The following is a 21,698-nucleotide window of genomic DNA, read 5'->3' on the forward strand; positions in this document are numbered from 1 at the left end:
AAATAATGTGCGCAAAACTATCAAAAGTAATATACTGCGGAGGTGAAAAAAAAGACGACCTTCCTGCGTGGTGTGTCGTGTCGCACCGTGTCGCACGAACTCGCCGAGCTTTTTCGGAAACGACGTTCCTCCTCAGAGTCGTCAGATGAACTCAATAGCCATGTACACTCACGCCGCTTACGACGTTCTTTTTCTGAAAAGGTATATTCGATAACAATCACCTAAGATAACTTGCATACCTTTACCTTGGTCTGTCATGTCTATATTGCCACGGCTCACCATAAACAGAACACCGAGACGTTTAGTTCAAGAACCAGGAGAGTGTTTTATGCAGCAGCCAAAAGCAAAGACATGAACACAAACATGTCGTCTACTTTGGTCAGTGTCTCTCTTGTTCCAAGAGACTGTTGGAGTGCACATTATCTTTGTTGTCTGCCCATCTCGAGCATGGAATTTGCCACCCCTTAAAAGAGCATCACCCTGATGCTATAGCCGAGCCAGTCATTCGTGCATAAAGTCACTTTGTACAAGCAATGGTCCTTCACAGAGTCACTCGCTTACGTACGGTTTAATGCGCACTACATATAAAAGTTCAGGTTGGTGCTAGCGACACCTTGTACAGTTTGGCCTATCCAGGATGACCTCGTAGGTGACGTCACTCAGTCACAGCACTCCATAGGTCCGAAGTATCTCCTGAGCAACTTCTCAGATAGTCCCTGTCTTCGAACAGGTGTTCACACCCATACCCTGTCTTCAGTTTCATACTTCACAAGTGTATGAGGTAGATTATAGCGACATGAGTCGTACTGCTGCTGTTGGTATAATTGCACACATGAGAGCTGCCTGGTTTCCTCTGCGCGTTGAGCGATTGGGTCGGCACTCGTTTCAATGTCATCACGTTCGTGTGGCATCATCATGTCCAACATCGTCCTTCTCATCTGTGAACAAGGCTGAATGGGGTCATCCATGTAGTTTCTTGTTTAGCAGTGTTATATCCTCCTCAGACCCGAATGAATTTTTCGCCACACAGGTGAAATCAAAACACATTTTTAGAATGTCTACATATACTTTATTGCCTCAGAAAATTATTGCAACTTTAGCACGAACAGATTTCACACACCAGGGTGTGCATTATAATGCACACTCGATCTGAGCGCATAAGAAAGTGTCAAAATTCAATTTTATCAGAAATTTACTGCTTCTACCAAAACCGCCATCATTTCGTGTGAAATTGCTTGTAGCAGTTCCGCGCGGTTGTAATACAAAGAAAGATGTTACATGTTGTGCATAGAAACTTTGTTTGCTGCGAACATCCTGGGTATCGGCACCTCGATGACGATCCCTGGTACACATGTTCTGGCATGTGGTCTGCTTTAGTTCTTCTTTTCGGTTCGGCAGGCATCGACACAACCTTAGTTTTTAGCACCTTGCGTGGAAGCTCATCATCTCCAGATTCTTCACCACACCTGTTTTTCGGCAACAGATATTGTGCAAGTGACATCTTGAACTCGAGCAGTCCAAGGTTGTTTTTCTTTGGCACACCAAGAAGAGTAGAGTCTTCTTTGTACTGCAGCCCAGAGTTTACAGCTGCAAGGTCACAAATAAAAATCATGGTCCTGACAGTCCACTTTTTTGTACGCTGTGTCGTGGGATACAGTCTTAGCATTCTGTCTGACATGTCCCTCCACCCATGTTGCGGTTGTACTCCTCCGTCACGGCAGGGCGAGGAATGTTCTGGTACACCTTCACCTTTCTGGACCATCTGTGGCACTGCCCAAATAGTTCCTCATCAACGTGATTTGAGGCGAATGTGATGACCTTGTTGTCCAGTTATTTCACTAAGCAGGTACCCGAGGAGACATTCACGGTTAGTGAACTCGTTCCTCTACCTCACTTGGATAAGCATTTGTCCTCCTCCCCCGCAGGGGCGCCTGCGCAAGTAGGCGTTTGGTGTGTAGCGACACCACGGACCCGAGCTAACGGGGGAGTTTCTACTCCCTCCCACGCCTAGCCGTGCGTGGCTTTGCCGTGTCCGGGGAAAAGGGGATCCTGGGGGTTGAGCCGACGCTGGGTGATTGGACCTTTAAGGCCCCCTGGCAGAGGCAACACACCTCTTTGGCCCCGGCTTCACGTAGACGGCACCCCTGGGCTGACCCACCCAGGGGAAATCGGCAGTCGCCTTTTCCTATCTCTCTCTCCCCCACATCTTCGTCTTTTCACCTCTTTAAATCTATCCTGTCCTCTAATTTCTTCTGTTACTTCCCCATTTTCATGGGCGGCTTGGGTTAACCTTGTGCAACTAGCCAACCTTGGCCTACGCGCATTAGGTTATCGTAGCGGTGTACGGCTGGCGTCTGCATGTTTCTCGTTTCATGAACCTTGTAGCGTCCCCTCGTTGGGCTCCGTGGTGGGTGGCCGCCATCGTTACTGAATTACATTCCTCTATCATGCAGAGAAGTTTTCCACTCCTCAATGATCGTGCCGCTTCAAAGCGCGTACGCACCGAAGAATTTTCCTTTTTCAGCCGACCCAAAGAAGTATTCCCTCGCTATCATGTTGTACACAGTGAGAAGCCCAACAAAACAGCCAGAACAGTGTCCCCGTTCATAGTTTCGCGGTCCCTGACAGCCACATTAGGTGATGGCTACAAAGTTACAAAAATGGCTAGTGGTGACCTTCTTTTAGAACTCCGTGACAAAACACAATTTGACAAACTAAAGAACCTTGCAACATTCGGCGACATCCCCATCAGCGTAACACCTCATCGATCCATGAACTCTGCACGTGGAGTTGTTTCTGACACAGACCTCCTTGACCTGACGGAGGCTGAACTCCTCGAGGGCTGGAAAGAACAGAATGTGACCAACGTGAAGCGAATCACTATCCGAAGGAACAATCAGGAAACCCCCACAAAACACTTGGTACTGACCTTTGCCACCAGTGAACTACCACAAACAATAGAAACTGGCTATACAAAGACACCGATCAGACCCTACATACCAAACCCCCGCCGATGTTACCAGTGTCAAAGGTTCGGCCATGGCTCTCAGAGCTGTCGTGGTCGACCTGCTTGTGCCAAATGCGGTGCCCAATGCCACATCTCTGACAATTGTAATGAAACCCTACATTGTGTAAACTGTGACGGAGACCACGCATCATATTCACGTTCTTGTCCTCAGTGGAAAAAAGAAAAAGACATCATTACACTGAAGATTCGCGAAAATATCTCATTCAAGGAAGCACGCCGAAGGTGTTCGGCATTTCACGGCACAACTTACGCTGATGCGGCGCGTCAGGGGGCAGCGTCGCATCACCCACCGCCACTACCTAGGCCCACGCAAAGTGAGGCATCGGGTGTGGTGGCCGCCCCCATGGTGGAAGCAGCCAAGCCTGCTCCACCTACCAAGCCAGAGACTCAGGTGACTCCAGGGTCGTCGGGTCGACCGACCACGTCTCACCAGGCGAGGTCGCAAATACGCAGCAGCAGCTCGCGTACGCGGGCGTCCAGTGCTTCACGTGAGGCAATGGACACAAACACGGTACCTCAGGTGCCGGAAACGCGGCGTGGCTCCATAGAGCGCGCTAAAAGAACCAAGAAACCAATAACAGGGCCCGACAACGGCCCTGCTACTTAAGTTACAACTTCCCACTTGAACAACCACTTCATTTTTGTACACACAGCACCACTTTCCATCAAATATGGAAACACAGATTTTACAATGGAATGTCAGAGGCCTTCTCACTAACCTCGACAATGTCCAAGAACTTCTACACATTCACTCACCAAAAGTGCTGTGTGTACAGGAAACACACCTAAAATCTAAACACACCAACTTTCTACGCAGTTACATTATTTTCCGAAAGGACCGTGATGATGCCGTGGCATCATCTGGAGGTGTAGCTGTTATAGTTAAGCAAGGTTTAGCATGTAAACACTTGAAACTCCAAACGTCTCTTGAGGCAGTGGCTGTTCGAGTGGTGCTTCTAGGCAGACTTGTCACCGTTTGCTCTATATACATACCTCCACATATTCAACTACGCAAACATGAATTCCAGTCTTTGATGGATGAACTTCCCGAACCCTATCTTGTTCTAGGGGACTTTAATGCACATAACAGGCTATGGGGCGACTCTCGTTGCGACGCCCGAGGTGGACTGATTGAACAGTTTCTTCTCTCTTCAAGCGCTTGTCTCCTGAATCGGAAAGAACCAACTTATTATAACCTCGCTAACAATACCTATTCCTCAATAGACCTGAGCATAGCATCTCCATCGCTTGTGCCTCTACTTCACTGGAAAGTCATCACTAATCCCTACGGAAGTGACCATTTTCCCGTAGTTTTGAGCACACCTACATCAACTGAATGCCCGCCCCAGGTTCCAAAATGGCTATTAAGCAAAGCCAACTGGGAACAGTTTTATACCATCACACATATAAATTGGCGCGACATATGCACTTTAGACATTGAAGCGGCTGTCGACTACTTCACAGCATCTTTGATCGATGCAGCAACAAAAAGCATACCACAAACAAATGGACATCATCAAAAACGACGTGTGCCATGGTGGAATTCAGAGTGCCAAAACGCACGCAGGCAGCAAAACAAAGCATGGAGGGTGCTTCGGAACTCACCAACAGCCGAAAATCTTGCCACTTTTAAGAAAATGAAGTCTCAGGCCAGGAGAACGCGTCGGCAGGCCAGAAGAGAAAGCTGGCACAAGTTTTTATCGGGGATTAATTCTTATACTCAAGAGGCTAAAGTCTGGAACATGGTTGGTAGAGTAGCAGGAAGACAAGTGCATTCACTTCCACTCGTGAACACACAGGGTGACAGCCTGGAAGATCAGGCGAACTTCCTCGGTGCACACTTCGAGCAGGTCTCTAGCTCGTCACACTATACTGAAGCTTTTCTAAGATACAAAGCAAAAATCGAAAAGAAGAAACTGGAATATAAGTGTACAAAATACGAGGCATACAACCAACCTTTCAACTTAGCTGAGCTACAAACATCACTAAGTTCCTGCAGTAATTCTGCCCCAGGCCACGACCATGTCATGTATGAAATGTTGAAAAACCTGCCGCTTGAAACGCGAAAAACTTTACTCTCCCTATACAATGCTATCTGGCTTTCTGGCACCATACCTACTTCCTGGAAAGAAGCCATCGTTATCCCTATTTTGAAACAGGGCAAGGACTCTTCCTCTGTTTCAAGTTATAGGCCAATTGCACTAACCAGCTGCCTTTGTAAACTTTTTGAAAAAATGATAAACCGCCGACTTTTATATTTCCTTGAAACACACAATCTGCTTGACCAATACCAATGTGGGTTTCGAGAGGGTAGATCTACCACCGACCATCTGGTGCGTATCGAGGCACAGATCCGAGACGCTTTCGTCCACAAACAATACTTTCTTTCTGTGTTTCTCGATATCGAAAAGGCTTACGACACAACATGGCGTTTTGGCATATTAAGAGACTTGTCTCACCTGGGTGTGCGCGGTAGAATGCTTTCCATAATTGAGAGTTACTTGTCCAATCGGACATTCCGTGTCCGTCTGGGCAGTGTGCTCTCCCAAACATTTGTCCAGGAAACAGGCGTGCCACAAGGTGGTGTACTTAGTTGCACACTTTTTATTATCAAAATGAATTCTTTGCACTTGTCCATTCCCCGCAATATGTTCTATTGTACATATGTCGACGACGTTCAGCTTGGCTTCAAGTCATGCAACTTGGCCATGTGTGAGCGGCAAGTTCAGCTGGGTTTAAATAAGGTCTCCAAATGGGCAGATGAAAACGGATTTCGACTTAACCCACAAAAAAGCACGTGTGTTTTGTTCTCTCGAAAGAGAGGCATGCACTCGGAACCTGACATTCGACTGAACGGGCAACGTCTGTCCTTCAAAGCCGAGCATAAATTCTTAGGCCTAATCTTGGACAACAAGTTGACATTCGTGCCGTACATCAAGTATTTGAAAACAAAATGTTTAAAAGCCATGAATGTTATAAAAGTGTTGTCACGTACTACGTGGGGTAGTGATAGGCAATGCCTCATGAACCTCTATAGAAGCCTCATTCGCACCCGCTTAGACTATGGGGCCGTTGTCTATCAGTCTGCTACTCAAAGTGCCTTGAAGATGCTGGACCCCGTGCACCATTTGGGCATTCGCCTTTCTACGGGTGCTTTTCGCACCAGCCCCGTAGAAAGCCTTTACGTTGAGTCAAATGAGTGGTCGCTTCATCTGCAAAGAACTTACATGTCCTTTGTTTATTTCCTTAAGGTGAAAGCAGACAAGGAGCACCCCTCATACTCTACAATTAATGATTTGTCGAGCTCAACTCTGTTTCAAAACAGGCCTTCGATGAGGCAGCCCTTCTCAGTTCGCCTGAAGTGTCTAGCTGAAGAAACTGCAGTGTCACTTGAACATAGTTTAATGGCTCCTGTAGCATACCCGCCACCGTGGCAGTGGCAGACTATAGACTGCGATGTGTCTTTCCTAGAAGTTACAAAACATGCACCTATTGCCCATATCCGAACATACTTTTTGGAACTTCAAAACAAATACACACGTCCTGAGTTCTTCACAGATGCCTCCAAGACTAACTCCTCTGTGTCCTACGCTGCTGTCGGCCCATCCTTTTCGGATGCTGGCCCTCTACATCCACGCGCAAGTATCTTCACAGCGGAAGCTTACGCGATACTTGTGGCAGCTAAACACATCAAACAATTACAAATACAAAAAGCAGTAATCTATACAGACTCCCTCAGTGTGGTAACGGCTCTGCACAGTCTTAAAAAACAAAAAAACCCGGTCCTTGTCTCACTTTACTCCATTTTGTGCACACTCCACACACTCAAACAACATGTTGTAGTGTGCTGGGTGCCAGGGCACCGTGAGATTCAAGGCGACGTGAGGGCGGATCAGCTCGCTGCATCCGTCCATGAGAGCACCGCCATTACATCCATATCAATCCCGGTCCTTGATCTTAAGCCGTCTCTCAAACGAAACCTCAGGGACTACTGGCAGAGCAAGTGGGATACACACACACAAAACAAACTACACGTAATTAAGCCACACCTTGGTCATTGGCTGCCCGTATCGAAATCGCGACATACAGAGGTAATACTAACGAGACTCAGGATAGGACACACATACACGACACACACACACCTTTTGTCTGGTGGCAATCCACCATTGTGTGACAGATGTGGTGAATCCTTAACCGTCCTTCACATGTTAATTCAGTGTAAACACTTAGAAACTCTAAGAAAACAACATTTTCCAATACTCTACCGACAACATATACCTTTACACCCTGCAATGTTTGTCGGTAGGGAACCACTTTTTAGTCATAATTCATTGTTAGCGTTTTTAAAAGAAATTCACAGCTTTCATGTCATATACCCGGGCATACCGTAGCATAACCTCTCCAGAGAGGTTTTTGCTGCGGTGGCTACACAAGAAAGCACATGCCTCACGGCCCTTGGGCGCAAGGGTTTGAACGAGTGAGGCACTTGTGCTAATGCCATACATATCCACCATCGTCTTTTATTATCACCAACTTTTGCCATCTGTTCACATCACACACACACCTTTCACGGCATGGTCATGATTTTATTACTTGTATGTTTTTACCCGCCTTACTGCGAGGAATTTTATGGCCCTTATACAGCCGCTTATCACAATCATTGTCCATATTTTTAGTAAAATGAACTGGCGCTCTTTGGCCGTGAATCGGCCCTTGCGCCATAAAACATCAAACATCATCCTCAGAAACCTTGACGACATCCAAGAACTCTTACATGAACACTCGCCAAAAGTGCTGTGTGTACAAGAAACACACCTTAATTTAAAACACACAACTTTTCTTCGTAAATACAATATTTTCCGAAAAGACCGTGTTGATGCTATGACATCATCCGGAGGTGTTGCCATCATGGTGAAACAAGGAATAGCATGCAAACACTTACAACTCCAAACACCCCTTGAGGCAGTGGCTGTTCGAGCGGTTCTTTTTGATAAACTGATCACAATCTGCACTATTTACATTCCTCCTAGCTATCAGCTGCAAAAACGCGATTTACACTCTCTAATTGATGAACTTCCGGAGCCTTATGTTCTCCTTGGAGACTTTAATGCGCATAGCAGGCTATGGGGTGACTCTCGGTATGACGCGCGAGGTCGACTGATCGAACAGTTCCTTATCTCGTCGAGCGCGTGTCTCCTAAATCGAAAAGAACCAACCTTTATAACCTCGCTAATAACACCTACTCCTCCATAGACCTGAGCATAGTATCTCCATCTCTTGTGCCTCTACTCCAGTGGAAAGTCGTCAGTAATCTGTACGGAAGTGACCACTTCCCCGTAGTTTTGAGCACAACGACAGTAACTGAGTGTCCACCATGTGTTCCCAAGTGGCTCATAAACAGAGCCGACTGGGAACAGTTTCATACTATCGCTTGTCTAGGTTGGAATGACATCTGTACTCTGAACATTGATGGCGCTGTGAACTACTTCACAGCGTTTTTGATTAATGCTGCAACAAAATGCATCCCACAAACAAATGGACACCCTGGAAAACGAAGTGTGCCATGGTGGAACTCTGAATGCCGAAACGCGCGCAAACAGCAAAACAGAGCTTGGAGGCTGCTTCGGAACTCACCGACAGCCGAAAATCTTGAAACCTTCAAGAAAATAAAGTCTCAAGGCAGGAGAACGCGTCGGCAAGCCAGAAGAGAAAGCTGGCAGAAGTTTTTATCAGGGGTTAATTCATACACACAGGAGGCTAAAGTCTGGAGCATGGTCGGTAGGATAGCAGGGAAACAAGTACACACACTTCCACTCGTAAACACTCAGGGTGATACCTTGGAAGATCAGGCAAACTTCCTCGGTGCACACTTCGAACAGGTATCCAGCTCGTCCCACTATACTGACACCTTCCAAAAATACAGAACAAGAATTGAAAAGCAGAAACTCGAACACAAATCCACCAGATACGAGGCATATAACCAAGCTTTCAGTCTAGCTGAGCTCCGAACATCTCTAAACTCCTGCAGTACTTCTGCCCCAGGTTCTGACCGTGTGATGTATGAAATGTTAAAAAACCTACCAAACGAAACCCAAAAAACCTTACTTTGTTTGTACAATGCTATTTGGTCTTCTGGCACTATTCCTACCTCCTGGAAAGAGGCTATTGTTATTCCCATTTCGAAAGAGGGCAAGAACCCTTCTTTACCCTCGAGTCATAGGCCTATAGCACTTACAAGCTGCTTGTGCAAAGTCTTCGAAAAAATGATAAACTGTCGACTTGTACATTTTCTTGAAACAAAAAATTTTAAGGCCCCTATACAGCCACGCAACATATCATTGTCCGCATCTCTATACTCATTGAAATGGCGCTCTTTGGCCATCAATTGGCCCTTGCGCCATAAAACACCACACATCATGGCTTCGTTGGCCACGATCCATGCCAGAGCCCCAAACATTTGGACCAGCTAACACCGCTCCCAGTAGCTTGACTGAAAGCACGCACAATACCAACAGCTCGTTTATTACTGTCTTGATCCCTTGAGAAAATAGCCACATCATCTGCATACGCCAGCAGCTTGACTTCAGCTGCCAGCAACTCAAAATCGTGAATTTCTTTGTCGTTGACTATTTTCAAGCACAGCGTTTCTATATATGTAAAAAACAACAAAGGGCTGAGGGGGCAACCCTGACAAACCAAACGCTGCACCTTAATGGGGGCCCCCAGATTCTTATTCACAATCAAACTCGTCGTGCAGTCTCTGTACGCCAGGGCCACTGCCTCGCAAATAACAGAACCGACGTTAACATGGTTTAACACAGAAAAAAAATTTGGTGATCAACACAATCAAAGACTTTTTCTAGATCAATCTAACATGGAAACTTTTTCATCGGACTAATCACAGAAATCAAGAACGCTGCGTGACTTATGAATATTTAAAGCGATGGAACGCCTTTAGTGCCGCACGTTTGGTGAGTCCCCATCATGTCCTTGATCACTGCCTGTAATCTTCGAGCTAATACCTTCATGTAGATTTTATAGTCTACGTTTGTTAGGGCAATAGGACGATACGCTGAGACAGCTTTCAATTTACGTGAATCCTCTGTTTTCGGTATGAGAACCGTATGGGACGTCCTGTATGATGGCGGCAAGGTATTTAATTTATAGGCTTCATTAAGTATTCCTGTCAAAACAGGGCTAATTTCGTGCTTAAACTCTTTACAAAATGTGGCTGTGAAACCGTCTGGACCGGGTGACTTGCCTGGGTTTAACTTGTCTATGGCAACCTCTACTTCGGTCACAGTTATTGCACGCTCCAAACACTCTTTTCTTTCGTCATTCAGACGGGGTAACAACGGCAGAAATTCAGTCTGGAATCTCACGAAATTTGCGTCGCGCATTGCGAACAACTCGCGATAATGGTCCGTGAAAGCTCTTGTGATGCCTTCAGTATCAGTTAATACGGTGCCGCCCCACTCTATCTCGCGTACGCAGTTTTTTTCCCCGCGGGCTTTTTTCAAGACAGAGCGCGTTTCGACGGCATTTTCGCAGCTGCAGTGTCCTCTGCCCTTGCCCTCACTAGCGCGCCCCGATAACGCTCTTCGTCCAGCTGCTCTAACTTTTGTTTTACTTTTCTGATATCTTCACTCCACTTTTCCGGGGCTCGGCACTCATGCATGTGTAATTTGTCGAGTAACACCCTCAACTCAGTCTCCTTCTTTTTTGCCTCGTACCGAATGCTCGTGGCCCTGTTTATTGCTTTAAGTTTAAGCTTTTCTTCGCAAAGTTTCCACTGTTGCCAAAGGTACATCTTTTTGCTGGGGCTGATTTTACTAATTTCTTCTTTCACTTCCGGATTATAATTGTCGTCAGGCAGAAGGTTATCGTTCAATTTCCACAGTTCCCTTGAGAATGACTTATTACGCTTCGTAATACCGATAGAGCAGAGGACTAAGCAGTGATCGGAAAAAGACACAGGGATGACATCACAACTAGTGCATTCTGGTAGGATGCCGACGGAAAAGTAAATGCGGTCAAGTCTTGCGTGGCTAGGGCCTTCAGAACGCGTGTACTTGACCGCACGTGTGCCTGTAATACACTCTGCTACAACCTCGACGTCCCATTTTGCGATAATACTAGTCGAGATGTCGGTACTCTTATCTATGTAACCCTGGGTGCTTGTTTTGTCGTGTGCACTCGGGATGCAATTAAAGTCGCCCAGAATTACTAATTTGTTTCCCACAGATACGCGTTGCTCATACCGAGAAAAAAACTGCTCTTTCTTCAACCCTGTTGGGCGCGTACACACACACGACCCGCCACTTGGTGTTATTCAGAGCAAAGTCAAGAACAGCACATTGACCCGCTTCACACGAAAAGTGGGCGTTCACTTTAAGCCCAAGCAACTTTTTAACAAAAAGTGCGCAGCCAGCCGATGCGCCCACCGCGTGGCTAACTACAACAAAAAACCTCGACGCAAACAGTTGCACCATGCTGCCGGCCTCTGCATCGCCATCAACTTTCGTTTCCTGTACCGCTTACACGTCAATGTCGCGCTCCGTTACGAGACGATAAAGCTGGCTTTGTTTTCGTTTACCTGCCAGTCCTCTGACATTAAGAGTGGCGACATTCAACGGAAAAGCAGGCGCCATTTTGAAGATGAGAAAGGAAACCGGCAACATTGCGCTCACCCTTCGCGTCTAGCCATAGGCTAGATCGTACCATCGCCAGTGGTGCCGTCCGGCGAAGCTGTTGACTGCCCGACTGCCTTGTCGATGCCGCCGCGCTTTTCAGCCGGACTGTTGAGACGCGGTCGAATAGACGGCCGCCGTCCTTGCAGAGTATTTGCTGGCGGTTCCTCGAGCCCAGGCGTGGTCGTTTCAGCACTGTCATTGCTGGCTGGCGGGGCGGGGGGGGGGGGGGGGGGGGGGGGCGGGGGACGTTTGGGAGCCGCGGCGCCGTGGATCGGTATATTAAAGCCACTCTTCTCCAACGGTAGCTCGTTGGCATCCTCACGCTCGCCGTCCTTGGGTGCTGGTGAGCTTTCGGGGGCTTTCACCGTCACCATGGGCGAGATGGTTGTGTCGCCCGCCGCTTCTGGCAGGGTTGGTGTGTCACCCTTGCCGGTGTCGAATCTCAAAGCCGCGTGCAGAGCCTGTGCCACCAGCTGGTTGACAGACCCTGCCGAGTCGCCTTGCGCTTCTTGGTCCGCTGGGGTGTTCCTTTTCGGGGCTTCATCGCAGAAAGGCGCCAAAGAGTCTCGAGGTCCTGCCTGCTTTCGCCTCGCTGGTGCCCCGAGCCGCTTCATCTGCCTCGACGACAACCATGATTTCCTCCCGGTCGTCCACCTTCGGTAGTCCTGTCGCCGACGTGTAGGCGCGTATGCAGTCGGCGTCCGCATGCCCATAACGACGGCACTTGGAGCACCGGGGCACCCTGCAGTCCCGGCGGACGTTTCCCGTGCCATGACAACGTAGGCACTGCATGGCTCGTCCGGGCACCACAACGAGGGACAACTCCCCTGCAACTCGGACTTGGTGGGTGAGGTCGTTCACTTTGTATCCGGGCTTCAACTTCAGCAGGACGGTTCTTGGGTTGAGCCCTTTTCCTTCATACCTTGGACCCGCCAACGCTCTCGAGTCACCTCGGTGACGTTGCCAAAGGCCGCAAAAGCCGTGCGAATATCTTCGTCCAGGATGCCGTGAAGCATCCAGTGGAGGCAAAGCTTTCCTTGCTGGTCCTCTGGGTTCAAGATGATACACCGGCGGCCTTTCACGTTAAGTTCCTTAACCGCAGCCAGTTTCATGGTGGCTTCACTGGTGTTCAAGGTCACCGCCCACACATGGTTAATTTGGTAAGCGCCTAACGCCGCGACATCAGGAAGCACACCAATTGATGCGAGGGCGTCCCGAAAATCCTCGATTCTGTAGGGCCTCTCACACACGTCTCCGTGCAAAAACAATGTGTTCGGTACAACACGGCCGGTGGGCAACGTAGGCAGCACTATCTCGTAGTCCTTATCATCTGCACCATCATTCCTGTTTCCGATGCCGGCACGGGCCGCTATCGCTGCTCCGTCGGAGCTCATGATTTGACGACGGTCCGCTTTCGCTGCCGGAAGAAGAATGCATGGTATCGCCGATGGCGAGAACAGGTCGTTTCGCGACACTACTTATAACAAACTGTAGGCGATTTCCATCTTGTCAAGTTAAAATAACGGCTTATGCAATGCGGTAAATTCTTTTGGCGGAAAACTTTGAAGGTGCGTGGCTATACCCTCTGTGATTCTCTGACTGAAAGCTCTCTCTGTTCCTTCGTTGGGGCGCAAAAGCACGAGTGTGCCAACCTTTACGCACGGGTGTGTGTGCGCTTGCGGGCCGCCGCCACCGGCCTTGATCGTTAAGGGATTTTCTTAACTTTAAGAACGTCTGTTCTGTCGGCTTTTATAACTAAGCCACACACGAGTGACCGATATAAAGCAGAAATATTTGGAAGGCCCAGTAACTCGCCACGATGTTCTATAGTGGCTTGACACTCGATGCTGGCCGAGAGTCGCGCAGGGTCGAATCGCGACTTCGGCGGCCGCATTTTCTATAGAGGCGAAAATGCTTAAGGCCCATGAGCTTAGCTTATATTTGGCGCACGTTAAAACTAACAAACAAGAAGAACCCACGAGGTCAAAATTTCCGGAGCACTCCACTACTGCGTATCCCATAATAAAATGAACATCATACCCCGACAAATGTGATATGTTCTTGAAGCTATTGTACAAGCCGGCAATAAATACTGTCGATTAGTGATATCACACGATCGAACTGCCATGCGCGCCACAGTTAAGCACACGTGCGCAGCCATAACACACACGCATTAATTTTTTTCGTGAGAGACGAATGACGTGCAAAAATTTAACAACACCCTCGAACTCTTCCCCCACCCCTCTAATTTTCATCCGAGCAAAAAAAGCACACATAAAGGCAGATTAAAAAAAAAGGAAGGTGCCATGTGCCCTCGGCGTTCTTCCGATTAGAGATATCCCACACTCCAACTGCCCCCGCAGGGGCGCCTGATAAAGCAGGCGTTTGGTGTGTAGCGACACCACGGACCCGAGCTAACGGGGGAGTTTCTACTCCCTCCCACGCCTAGCCGTGCGTGGCTTTGCCGTGTCCGGGGAAAAGGGAATCCTGGGGGTTGAACTGACGCTGGGTGATTGGACCTTTAAGGCCCCCCGGCAGAGGCAACACACCCCTTTGGCCCCGGCTTCACGTAGACGGCACCCCTGGGCTGACCCACCCTGGGGAAATCGGCAGTCGCCTTTTCCTATCCCTCTCTCCCTACATCTTCGCCTTTATCTCTTACTATTTATCTGTCCTGTCTTCTACTCTCTTCCGTTTACTTCCAAACTTCCTGGCGGCTAGGGTTAACCCTGTGCAAATAGCCTACCTTGGTCTAGGCGCATTGGGTTATAGTGGCGTTGTACGGCTGGCGTCTGCAGGTTTCAGCATCCGTAAACTTGCAGCGTCCCCTCGTTGGGCTCCGTGGTGGGTGGCCGCCAACGCTACTGAACAACATACACTTAGCATGCACAAAGCATTTCCCTTACTTAGTGATCGTGCCTCCTCAAAGCGGGTACGCACCGAAGATATCAATTTTTTCCTCCGGCCAAGACAAACCTTTCCTCATTTCCACGTTATACACTGCGAAAAAACTAACAAGCAAGCCAGAACAGTATCCCCCTTCGTAGTGGCTAGGTCCTTAACCGAAACTCTCGGTGCCGGGTACAAGGTTACCAAAATGGCCAGTGGAGATCTACTCCTCGAAGTACGTGACAAAGACCAATTTGATAAACTGAACACCCTCACAACGTTTGGAGACACACCCATCAGTATTACGCCACACAGGTCTATGAACTCATCTCGCGGGGTCGTTTCGGACGCAGATTTGCTTGACCTGACCGAAGCTGAACTTCTTGAAGGATGGAAGAGCGAGAACGTGACAAACGTACAGCGCATTAAGATAAGAAGAGATCAAAAGGAAATACCAACAAAACACTTAGTACTGACCTTTGCTTCGAGCGATTTGCCAGAAACAATTCAGACTGGGTACACAAAAACATCTGTGAGGCCATATATTCCCAACCCCCGCCGTTGCTTCCATTGTCAGAGATATGGCCACGGCTCGCAAAGCTGTCGTGGCCAGAAAACTTGTGCTATGTGTGGAGTCGTGGGCCATGCGTCCGACAACTGCGAAGCACCTGCACACTGTGTAAACTGTGGCGGTAATCATGCCGCGTACTCGCGTTCTTGTTCTTTCTGGAAAAAAGAAAAAGAAATCATCACTTTAAAGATAAAAGAAAACATTACATTTAAAGAAGCAAGAAAAAGAGTCTCGCCATTTTATGGCCCTACATATGCTGATGCGGCGCGCCAGGGGGCAGTGTCGCACCAGCCCTCGCCACTCCTTCGGCCTGCGCAGAGCGAGCCATTGGCTGTGGCGCCTGCCCCCAAGGCGGCAGTAGTTGAGTCTACTCCGCCTACTATTGAACAGAGACCAGGGACTCCAGGGTCCTCGGGTCTCAAGGCCTCACCTCGCCAGGCGAGGCCCAAGCTTCGAAAAACCAGCTCGCATGAGCGGGCATCCAGTGCCTCCGAGGAGGCAATGGATACGGCGGCACCTCTGGTGCCAAAAGAGCGGCGCGGCTCTCTGGAGCACGCCAAGAAAACTAAAAAGCTCATAACAGGGCCTGATAATAGCCCTGCTACTTGAGCTCGACCTTTCAGTTTAAACAAGTCACTCCCTTAACGTACACACAGCACTACTTTACTTCCAATATGGAAACACAAATTATACATTGGAACGTCAGAGGCCTGCTTAAAAACCTCGACGACGTCCAAGAGCTTTTATACAAACACTCACCTCAAGTGCTGTGTGTACAGGAAACACATCTTAAATCCTCCAATACAAATTTTTTACGTGCTTACGTCATATACCGAAAGGACCGAGATGATGCTGTGGCGTCATCCGGTGGCGTAGCCATTATTATTAACCAAGGAGTAGCGTGTACACATTTACCACTCCAGACATCCCTTGAGGCGGTGGCTGTTCGAGCAATACTCTTAAACAAACTCGTCACCATCTGCTCTTTGTATGTACCTCCCCACCAACGTCTTGAAAAACGTGAATTTCAGTCCCTAATAGACGAACTACCGGAACCTTATTTGCTTCTTGGGGACCTAAATGCACATAGTGGACTGTGGGGCGATTCTCGCTGTGATGCACGAGGTCGTCTCATTGAACAATTTCTCTTCTCTTCCGGCGCCTGTTTGTTGAATAGGAAAGAGCCAACCTACTATAACGTTGCCAACAAAACTTACTCGTCTATAGACCTCAGCATCGTATCACCTTCACTTCTGCCCCTATTGAAATGGAAAATCATAAAAAATCCATATGGAAGTGACCATTTTCCTGTAGTGTTGAGTTCACAAACAACATATGAATGTCCTCTACATGTTCCCAAATGGCTGATAAACAAAGCAGACTTGGAACAGTTCCACAACACTACACGTTTGAGTTGGACAGACATATGTAGGTCAAACATAGATGAAGCTGTGAAGTACTTCACAGCTTTTCTAACTGACGCAGCAGCCAGGTGCATACCGCAAACATCTGGAATGCCCGGCAAACGACACGTCCCATGGTGGAACACGGAGTGTCGTAATGCGCGAAAGGAACAGAACAGGGCATGGAGATTGCTGCGCAACTCGCCAACACCGGAAAATCTTGACACGTTCAAGAAAATAAAGTCTCAAGGAAGGAGAACGCGTCGGCAGGCCAGAAGAGAAAGCTGACAGAAGTTTCTGTCAGGGATTAATTCATACACACAGGAGGCAAAAGTCTGGAACATGGTCGGTAGGATAGCAGGGAAACAAGTACACACACTTCCACTCGTAAACACTCAAGGTGATACCTTGGAAGATCAGGCAAACTTCCTCGGGGCACACTTTGAACGGGTATCCAGCTCGTCCCACTATACTGACACTTTCCAAAAATACAGAACAAGAATAGAAAAGCAGAGACTCGAACACAAATGCACTAGATCCGAGGCATATAACCAAGCTTTCAGTCTAGCTGAGCTGCAAATGTCTCTAAACTCCTGCAGTACTTCTGCCCCAGGTTCTGACCGTGTGATGTATGAAATGTTAAAAAACCTACCAAACGAAACCCGTAAAACCTTACTTTGTTTGTACAATGCTATTTGGTCTTCTGGCACTATTCCTACCTCCTGGAAAGAGGCTATTGTTATTCCCATTTTGAAAGAGGGCAAGGACCCTTCTTTACCCTCGAGTTATAGGCCTATAGCACTTACAAGCTGCTTGTGCAAAGTCTTCGAAAAAATGATAAACTGCCGACTTGTACATTTCCTTGAAACAAATAATTTGCTCGACCCATTTCAGTGCGGGTTTCGAGAAGGTAGATCCACCACAGACCACCTTGTTCGTATCGAGGCACAGATCAGAGACGCCTTCGTCCATAAACAATATTTTCTCTCTGTGTTCCTAGATATCGAAAAGGCGTATGATACAACATGGCGGTTCGGCATTCTAAGAGACCTGTCTCACCTTGGTGTGCGCGGAAGAATGTTTCATATAATCGAAAGTTACCTGTCAGAGCGGACATTCCGTGTCCGTCTGGGCAGTGTGCTTTCCCAAACATTTGTCCAGGAAACAGGCGTGCCACAAGGTGGCGTGCTTAGTTGCACATTTTTTATTATCAAAATGAACTCTTTGCACTTGTCCATTCCCCGCATTATGTTCTATTGTACATATGTCGACGACAATCAGCTTGGCTTCAAGTCATGCAACTTGGCCATGTGTGAGCGGCAGGTTCAGCTGGGTTTAAATAAGATCTCCAAATGGGCAGATGAAAACGGATTTCGACTTAACCCACAAAAAAGCACGTGTGTTTTGTTCTCTCGAAAGAGAGGCATGCACTCGGAACCTGACATTCGACTGAACGGGCAACGTCTGTCCGTCAAAGCCTAGCATAAATTCTTAGGCCTAATCTTGGACAACAAGTTGACCTTCGTGCCGTACATCAAGTATCTAAAAACAAAATGTTTAAAAGCCATAAATGTTTTAAAAGTGTTGTCACGTACTACTTGGGGTAGTGATAGGCAATGCCTCATGAACCTCTATGGAAGCCTCATTCGCACCCGCTTAGATTATGGGGCCGTTGTCTATCAGTCTGCTACTCAAAGTGCCTTGAAGATGCTGGACCCCGTGCACCATTTGGGCATCCGCCTTTCTACGGGTGCTTTTCGCACCAGCCCCGTAGAAAGCCTTTACGTTGAGTCAAATGAGTGGTCGCTTCATCTGCAAAGAACCTACATGTCCTTTGTTTATTTCCTTAAGGTGAAAGCAGACAAGAGGCACCCCTCATACTCTACTATAAATGACTTGTCGAGCTCCATTCTTTTTCAAAACAGGCCTTCAATGAGGCAGCCCTTCTCAGTTCGCCTGAAGGGTCTAGCTGAGGACACTGGAGTGTCACTCGAACACAATTTAATGGCTCCTGTAGCATACCCGCCACCGTGGCAGTGGCAGACTATAGATTGCGATGTGTCTTTTTTAGAAGTTACTAAACATGCGCCTATTGCCCATATTCGAACATACTTCTTGGAACTTCAACACAAATACACACGTCCTGAGTTTTTTACAGATGCCTCTAAGTCTAACTCCTCTGTGTCCTACGCTGCTGTTGGCCCTTCCTTTTCGGATGCTGGCCCTCTACATCCAGACACAAGTATCTTCACGGCGGAAGCTTACGCGATACTTGTGGCAGCTAAACACATCAAACAATTACAAATACAAAAATCAGTCATTTATACAGACTCCCTTAGTGTGGTAACGGCTCTGCACAGTCTTAAAAAACAAAAAAACCCTGTCCTCATCTCACTTTACTCTATTTTATGCACACTTTACACACTCAACCAACATGTTGTAGTGTGCTGGGTGCCAGGGCATCGTGAGATTCAAGGCAACGTGATGGCGGATCAGCTTGCTGCATCCGTCCACGAGGGCACCGCCACTACACCCATATTAATCCCGGCCCTTGATCTTAAGCCGTCTCTCAAACGAAACATCAGAGACTTCTGGCAGAGCAAGTGGAATACACACACACAAAACAAACTACACATTATTAAGCCACACCTTGGTCATTGGCTGCCAGTATCAAAATCGCGTTATACAGAGGTAATACTAACGAGACTCATGATAGGACACACATACGCAACACACACACATCTTTTGTCTAGTGATGATCCACCATTGTGCGACAAATGTGGTGAAACATTAACAGTCCTTCACATACTAATCCAGTGTAAACATTTAGAAACTCTAAGAAAACAACATTTTCCATTACTCTACCAACAACATATACCTTCACACCCTGCAATGTTTGTCGGTAGGGAACCACTTTTTATTCATAAATCATTGTTAGCGTTTTTAAAAGAAATTCACAGCTTTCATGTCATATACCCGGGCATACCGTAGCATGACCTCTCCAGAGAGGTTTTTGCTGCGGTGGCTACACAAGAAAGCACATGCCTCACGGCCCTTGGACGCAAGGGTTTGAACGAGTGAGGCACTTGTGCTAATGCCATACATATCCACCATCGTCTTTTATTATCACCAACTTTTGTCATCTGTTCACACCACACACACCTTCCACGGCATGGTCATGATTTTATTATTTGTATGTTTTTACCCGCCTTACTGCGAGGAATTTTATGGCCCTTATACAGCCACTTAACACAATCATTGTCCATATTTTTAGTAAGATGAACTGGCGCTCTTTGGCCGTGAATCGGCCCTTGCCCCATAAAACATCAAATATCATCATCATCACACTCCAACTGCACGAGCGTGAAAGTTAAACACGTGTGCGCAAAGATTGTTTCCACGTGCGCGTAATGATACGAGGAACGAATGACGACAAAAACTTAACGATCTCGCCCCCCCCCGCCCCTTTGTCTTTCTTTAACAAAAAGAACAAAAAGAAAAGATAAAGGGAGGTTGAAAATATAGTGTATGTCATGCGCACTGGGTGCCACAGATGAACCCGTGTGCGCACGCATCAAAGTTTGATTGGCTAATTGTATGCTAATGTTCGCGTGTGAAACGGGAACCAATGATGTCGCAAGATTAAACATAACCTTTCTCGACTTTCTGTTCCTTTTGTGCAAAAAAAAAGTTTGAGAAGTAAAAAAGTTGCCATCAGCGCTCGGTGTTCCCAGGTGGTCTCCCTCCCAAGTACTGACCGAGCCCAATGCTGCTTAGCTTCAGTGATCGGACGAGAACCGGCGCATCCAGCATGGTATGCCGGTTTTTTTTTCTTTATTACCTGCATTTGGTACCAACCACATAATACAAGCGACACTGGTAAGAAAGTATGAAATGTACAATATTTATATGATGACTTAACAGTCAACCAGGATGGTGCTGATTTCGTTACTATAAATCTCGCAAGGTCACCAAAGGCTCCAGTCGTGGAAGCCATGCTGGTGGCTCCGGAGCCGCTTTTTAAATCTCATGGAACCAGTGAATGCTTTCTCTGAAATAGACATATGCTGGCCGTGCATCCTTATCAAAGTGGCAACCTGCCATTCTCGCTCTCCATATACAATGGAGGCCCATGAGCATAACCGCGTCAAAAGGAGCCCTGTCATCGTTGTCTACATTTAGAAATCTAATGCCACGTGAGTCCAAAGGGAATTCTTTTTTCACTGATCTCTGCAAAACATCCCAAAAATAAATCCCCTCCCAACAATGTAAAAAAAAACATGGTCTACTGTTTCTGGCAGCTTACAAATAAAGCAACGGGTACCCCAAGGCAAATAGCACCCCCTTTTCTCCAAAAACGTTTTAACAGGCAGTGTCCCACTATGCAGCTAGAAGAAAGAGGTTTTGGCTCCCGGCATGACTTGCATTCTTTTAACCATTTTTGAAAAATCGCTACCTGGGCCTCCACTGATTGAAGATCGGTATATAGGCACTGGAAAAACGATATCGCATAACGCAAAATAAAGTTCTTTTCGTCTTACAGCAGACAAATACTCTCGTGAAAAACGTATAGTGAAAAATCTTACGCTGAACACAATTTCTTTATTAAAACTCCCGATCCCTTTCACACAATGTTGGGTTGAAACAACATATTCATGGAGTGCTCTAGCTAGTCTGAGTTGACATACTGTGCGTAGGAAAGAGTCGGTCGCATCTCTAAAAAACAAAAAACCGGTTAACTAGTTGTCGTAGATAGAGGTGGCCTAGTCCGAGACCTCCATGTTTCACCCGTCTAAACAAGTTTTTGCGACTGCATCGCTCCCATTCAGAAGCCCAAATAAATGTCGCCAATATCCTGTGCAGTTTCTGCACAATAGCCCGTGAACAATGTATGACCTGCATAACATACCAGAACTTGCTGTTGAAAAACAAGTTGCAAATTGTGGCTCTGGCAAAGATCAAAAGGGCGCCTCCTTCCCACTTCTCCACTTTCTCTTGTGTCTCCTTAACCTGCCCTTTCCAATATTGACCGCTGTCGCGATAACAGTCTAGTGGAACGCCTAAGTACTTGCCTGGGGTCGTCACCCAAGGCATGTTTGCGAAGTGGTCCGGTT

General features: G+C 47.4%; 1 protein-coding gene and 1 pseudogene across 1 annotated transcript in view; one reads left to right on the plus strand and one right to left on the minus strand.

Annotated features, from left to right (window-relative positions):
• The window catches only part of LOC119187024 (uncharacterized), a 231,027-nt gene that overhangs the window by 140,854 nt on the left and 68,475 nt on the right, over positions 1–21,698 (plus strand). The window lies entirely within an intron of this gene.
• Positions 20,297–20,408, minus strand: LOC142768070 (5S ribosomal RNA; annotated as a pseudogene).

The sequence above is a fragment of the Rhipicephalus microplus genome, chromosome 7 (assembly GCF_043290135.1).
Source record: "Rhipicephalus microplus isolate Deutch F79 chromosome 7, USDA_Rmic, whole genome shotgun sequence".
Classification (NCBI taxonomy): domain Eukaryota; kingdom Metazoa; phylum Arthropoda; class Arachnida; order Ixodida; family Ixodidae; genus Rhipicephalus; species Rhipicephalus microplus.